Here is a 6,221-nt window from a genome sequence, read left to right as displayed (position 1 = left end):
TGGTTCAAATCCATCAGATGCTCTGCTGGAGAAGGAGGGGCAATCTCCTCCTGTACTAGTCAGATCCGATTTGACAGTACACACACACACTCGAAACAATAAAATAATTTTTAAAGAAGACAATCCTTAAAGACAATGGACAAAGCTCCAGAAGAGCCACTTCTCCAGAGGGGACGACAGATGGGCACTGCACCTGTGGAAAGATGCTCAGCGGCACCAGTCGGTCCAACCAGAACCCCACCCACCCACAGCCACGCTGCAGGGCAGAGCAGAACTGCACATTGGGGTTCCCAGGTTTCCATCTTCACGGAGGGGGGCTGCCTCCTCTTTCTGCTGTGGGGCAGCTGGTGTGTTCAAAACACTGGCCTTCATCATGAGCAGCCCAATGATTAACCCAGTGCACCCCAGGGCCCCTCATTAGTCATTCCTGTTGTTAGGTGCCATCAAGGAAGTTCTGACTCTGCAGACCTCGCTGTCACAGGACACTGCCGGCCTGAGTCACCCTCACAATCATTGTGGTGTCCACTGTTGCGGTCACCCCGTCGATCCATCTCCATGAGGATCGTGTTGTTTTTGCTGACCCCTGTCCTCAGGCAGTGGTTCCTTCAGATCACATGAGACACACTCTTGCCACCCGTGCTTCGAAAGGATACTCACTCTGGTCACACTTCCTCCAAGACACGTCTGTGTGCTCTCCTGCAAGCCACGGAGGAGTCAACAGTCTTCGCCACCATGGTAACTCAAAGGGGCCCATTTTTCTTTAGGCTTCCTTAACCATTGTCTAACTTTCTCATGTGGGCAAGGCGACAGGAATACCATAGCTTGGGGCAGGTGAGCCTTAGTCCTCAAAGTGACATCCTTGCTCTTTAGCCCTTTATACAAGACCTTTGTAGCAGATTTGGTCATGGTTTGATTTCTTGACTGCTGCTTCCGTAAGTGTTGATTGTTCATCCAAGTAAAAGAAAAACTATTGACAACTTCAATCCTTTTCCTATTTTTTCATGATGTTGCTCATTTATCAGAATGGGAAGATTTTTGTTTTCTTTTTGTTGAGGTGTAAGTCCTATAGTCTATGCATTGCCACTGACATAGATCAAAGGTTACTATAGTTGCTGATCTTCAGTGTTTCAAGTCTTGTTCCCTCTCAACAAGCAAGGTCATAGCATTAGCATAATGCAGGCTGACAAGTCTTCCTCCAATCCTTATGCCACATTCTTCTTCATATAGTCCACCTTCTTGGTATTTGCTCAGTATACAGATTGAACAGGTATGGTCAAATGACACAACCCTGATGCACATCTTTGCTGCTTTTAGACTATGCAGTTTCCCCTTGATTCCCCCTGGTTCTGTTGGAACCACTGCTTCTTGGCCTGTGTAGAGATTCCATGTAAGCACAATTAAGCATTCTGGAAATCCCATGATTTTTTTTTTTTTTTTGCTCCACACAATTGAATGCCTTTGAAAACTTAATAAAATACAATTACTCATCCTTCTGGTATTTTCTTTTGCAAGTCAAGATTCACCTGACATTGAGAATGATATCCCTTGTTCCAGGTCCTTCCTCTTCTGAGTCGGTCTTGAATGCTTACAGTGAAATGCAAATCAAAACCACGATGATATATCGTTTCACCCACACTAACTTAAAGGTGACATTTCTCTGGCAGTTTGAAGCCACCAGGAGCTCCATAGGGCAAAGATGGTCAATGTCCTCCTGTGCATGATTTACATCCTCAGAAAACGGACTTTAGGAGCAGCTATGTAGCAATGACAACTCCATAACAATGAGTTATAAGATGGCTATAATGGCAAACAGGAAAATAAATGAGAGGTATTGGTGAGGTTGTGGAGAAATGAAAATCTTTCCTACTGGTAGAAATGTAAATGGTGTTAAGCCAGTGTACAGTGTAGAAGAGCTGGGCAGTTCTTTTAAGAGTTAAACAGAGGAATCATCCAGTGGTCCAGCAAGTCCACCCCTCGGTATACAGCTCAAAGTAGCTGAACAGGCATTCAAACAAATGTTTGTCCATGAACATTCATAGCTGCATTGTTTCCAAAAGGAAGAAACAATCTAAATGTCCATCAACTGATGAATACACGGAAATGTTACTTCGGCATTTTAAAAATCATAAAACCATCAAACATAAATTCTTGCTGCAATGTGGATGAACTTCGAAAACAAAGAAGCCCTTCAAAAAAAGCCACTCATAACATTCTATGCATGGGAAGTATCCAGAACAGGGAAAGCCCCAGACACAAAGCCAACTCCATGGCTCTGGCCATAGTATGAGGGACCCATCCCTGCAAAAGGACACCATGCTGGGGAAGGTGGAGGGTCAGAGGAAGGGAGGACTCTTCTGAACAAGATGGGCTGACACAGGCCTTGAGCATCAGAGATGTGCGACACCAGAGATCAGGAGGATGTTGCTCACAGGGTCACCATGAGTGGTGCTTGACGCGATGGCATCTAACAACAACAAAGGCGGTGGACTTAGGAGAATGGAGGTGACCAGTGAGTATTTAGGAGAGTCATCTTTAGGGTTGAGGAAAACGTTTTGGAACTGGATGGGGGAGATGGTTGTATGACATTGCAACTGTTCTAATGCCACCAAACTGTATGCTTTAACATGGTTGAGTTTATGTTTTATGAATTACAATTCAACAAAAACAATTGGCTGACTCATACTTTGACTTTATCGTTGAGCCTCCTGCACATTTGAACTTGTCTTCTGGCCTCTTGTCTGCCCCTACAACCATCTCCATATCCCCACAATATTACATGTTCACTGGAGTAGCCCATCCCAACCAGTCTTTCTCAATCAATGGCAGCCCTTAGTTCTCCCATGAGAGGGGTCCAGGCTGACAGGGATATGGCCCGTCATGGAGGGCAGAGCTGGCCTGAGCTGAATGCCCTGTCCAGTGGATAGCAATGCAAAGACACAGGGACACACTGACAGCAGGCTGAGTTTTTGCGCTCCACCAGTGCTGCCCCCTCCCCCAGGCCTTGGTTTTGGCCCTGGCCTCTATGCCCTGGACATTCCTCTGGGACACAGCTCAATGTGTGCCTTCTGTTCCCTACACATGCAGTTCTTCACCCCAGGTACACAATGCTCAATGACCCTCACCCAAAACTATCTGTTCCCAGTTCCTTCACGATGAGTATCTGAGTGAGTAGTCAGGACCACAGGAGGTAAACCAGCATCCCCATGGAGCACATCATGATCCAGGACACTCAGGAGATCACAAGAATATACAGGGGAGATGGAGTCCCCATGCAGGGTGACAGTGGGCTGTGGGGGTCCAGTTTCTGATCTGCCTTCAGGCTGGAGTCCTAGCCACACTCAGTGACTCACTTCAAGCCCAGGTGTGTCTTAAGGCCCCAGGGCTCATGCTTCTGCAAACAAAAGAGGTGAGGCTTCTGTCCTGCTGGCCTTGCCCTCACAGGCCCCTGGCCTTGCCCTCACAGGCCGTGCCTTCGGAGTAGGCATTTATGTGTGGTTCACTGTGAGATTCCAGGCATCTGTGCCTTGGGCCTGGTGGCCTTTTCTGTCCCTCTCTCATCAGACGTGTAGCAGCAGTCCAGAAATCAATATGTGTTGTTGCATTGGGAAAAATCTTTTGCCAAGGACCTCTTCAAAGTGCTAAAGAGCAAGGATGTCAGTTTAAAGAATAAGGTGCTCCTGATCCACTCCATGGCCCTTTCAATTGCTTCCTATACGTCTGAAGGTTGGACAGTAACTAAAGAAGACCAAAGAAGAATCAATGCTTTTGGATTGTGTTGGTGAAGAGTATTGTATGGACTGCCAAAAGAACAAACATATGTCTTGGAGAAAGTGCAGCCAGGGTGCTCTTTAGAATAAGACAGCTGACACGTCATCTCACACTCTTTGGACATGCTGTCAGGAGGGGCCATCATGTCAGGAAAGACATCATGCTAGAGAAGGCAGAGGGTCAGAGAAGAGGGTCAGAGAAGGAGGGAAGGTGCCCCACAAGATGAACTGACACGGTGACTGCAACAATGGGCTAGGACGTATCAGAGATCGTGGGGACTGTGCAAGATAGGACAAGGTTCAGATCTGTTGGTCATCGGGTCGATGCGAGTGGAGTATGATGGCACCTCACAACAACCACCATCTCCTCAAAGCTGTGTTGGCTCCAGGAGGGTCTCTCCCTAGAGGGCTGGGGAGGCCCCACCAGCATGTAGTTCAAGAGAGTGGCCAGCAGGTGGCGCTCCTGCGGCTGGCGCTGTTGCGATGGGACAAGGCGCATGTCGTCGCCCTTGATAAAGTTGTCACACCAGCAAGATGAGATTTGGACTTTTTCCAAAGTCATGGAGGTGCAAGATCTTCCGTAAATGAGAGCCTACGGGCTCTTTCCTGCGCAGGCTCCCATGTGGTTTTGTCGGGTGCCATCGAGCCGCTGTGACTCACAGCGACCCACCCCCCCTCCCCGCCGGGAGCCCTGTGACAGGTTCCCGCAGCGCTTCGCGATTACGGGGCCGCAGCTGAGCTGGGGAGGGGGCACCATCAAATCCCGAAGAGCGGCTGGCCCCTCCTCCCTTAGAACAAGCGCAGTGCTGTTGTGACGGGAGGGGACACTAGCTGTCTTTGAATCCAGCTGCAGGTCGGGAACCCATGGCTGTGGCCCAGAAGTCCCTGCCTCTGAGCGTGGTCAGCCCTGCGAGTTCTGAGAGGCACCCCCACCCAGGCTTCAGCCTTGGGGGCCTCTGCCAAGCAGCCGAGTCAGAGGTCAAGGGCCTTGTTCCTGAAATCCCGCAGCTCCACCTCCCAATAAGGGATTGTGGGGGAGGGGGAGGGATCAACCCGTGTGTGCCTCAGCTTGGGGAGTGCAGAAATCAGAAATGCCAAGCACCCACCCCTGAGTCTGAGTGGAGGCCGGATTCAGTGTGGTCAGGCAGGCGCAAGAAGGGCCTGGCTCACGGGAGGGCTAGTGGGTGGGCAGCCTGCACACTTGTCCATGACAACCATGGCCTGGCCCTCGTGCATCCTGGTATGTACTTTGTTCATTTTCATTTCACCAGCCAGCGCTCAGTTGCAGGTGGGGGCTACAGAACACATCGATTCTATGGTGGGGGTGAGGAACGGGAAATCTAGGGAATTCTGGCAACATTTACTCTTTTCAAGTTCCTTTAGCAAAGACAGCTGTTGTGTGTCTGCGGGCCTCTGAGTCCCACGTGGCTGATCCACCTAGGAATTGGCACCGGCAACCTGGTAGAACACAGACTTCTTTGGCTGCTTTCCAGTCTCGCTGGGATCCTTGTCTGCAGTCCCTGCATGTCTGCATCTTTCCCCCCTGGACTGTCCCTCTTCAGAAGGTCCCGCGGGAGGTGACAAGAACGCAACCATCTTCCTGTCCCAGTGGGTCCCCATTCGGTGTGTGCCAGGGAGGAGCACTTAGGCTTGTGACACTTTGCATGGTTTCCTGTCCCTCCTTCATGAAGGACAGAGAGCGCAGGGCCTGTTTCCTCCCCACCTGTAGGGTCAGCCCAACCCAGAAAAGGTCTCTTGAATCTTGATCCCAGAGTCACTTCCACTCACTCAAACTGGGAATGCTGGTGGTCGCCCGTGCCTTGGGACTCCTCTGCCTACGGGCCTGGGTAACATTAGGAGAGGGTCCATGACGGCTGTAGTGTGTCCTGACACAGGACTGCAGGAATGGCGGCCTCTACAATGTCCAGGCACCAAGTCGCCCGCAAACATATTTCACATCGATATCTGAAATGCAGCCATCTTCCAGCAGATGGCGCAAAGGACGGCTGAATGAACTCCAAACCTTCTTCCCTCTGGGATTTCATTCAATGACATAGGATCATTTGCAATAGCTTTAAGCCTCTAGGGACTGCCAGAACGCACTGATTCAGAAATACAGGAGAGAGGAGCCAAGCTATTTTGTCAGCACAAATGAAATGAGGTTGAGCTCCAAGAGAGGTGGTTATTGTTGTCAGGGGCCCTCCAGTAGCCACCTCTTAAGGACCCCACATGACAGAGTAGAGCCCCATAGAGTTTCCTAGGCTGAAACCTTTATAGACCTTTCTCCTAAGGAGTCGCTGAGGGTGGGGAGATTGAACAGCCAACCTTTTGGTTAGCAGCTGAGCACTTATCTACTGCACCACTCGGGTTTCTTTTTTCAGGAGAGGGGCCGCCTATAATTTGAAATGACTTGTGACTTTTCTGGCCATGACTTGCTAAAGAAGAATGATTCAT

The sequence above is a fragment of the Elephantulus edwardii genome, unplaced genomic scaffold (assembly GCF_000299155.1).
Source record: "Elephantulus edwardii isolate Elephantulus edwardi_28Jun2011 unplaced genomic scaffold, EleEdw1.0 scaffold00016, whole genome shotgun sequence".
In the NCBI taxonomy this organism is placed as follows: Eukaryota; Metazoa; Chordata; class Mammalia; order Macroscelidea; family Macroscelididae; genus Elephantulus; species Elephantulus edwardii.
Note: the sequence above shows the minus strand (reverse complement) of the source record.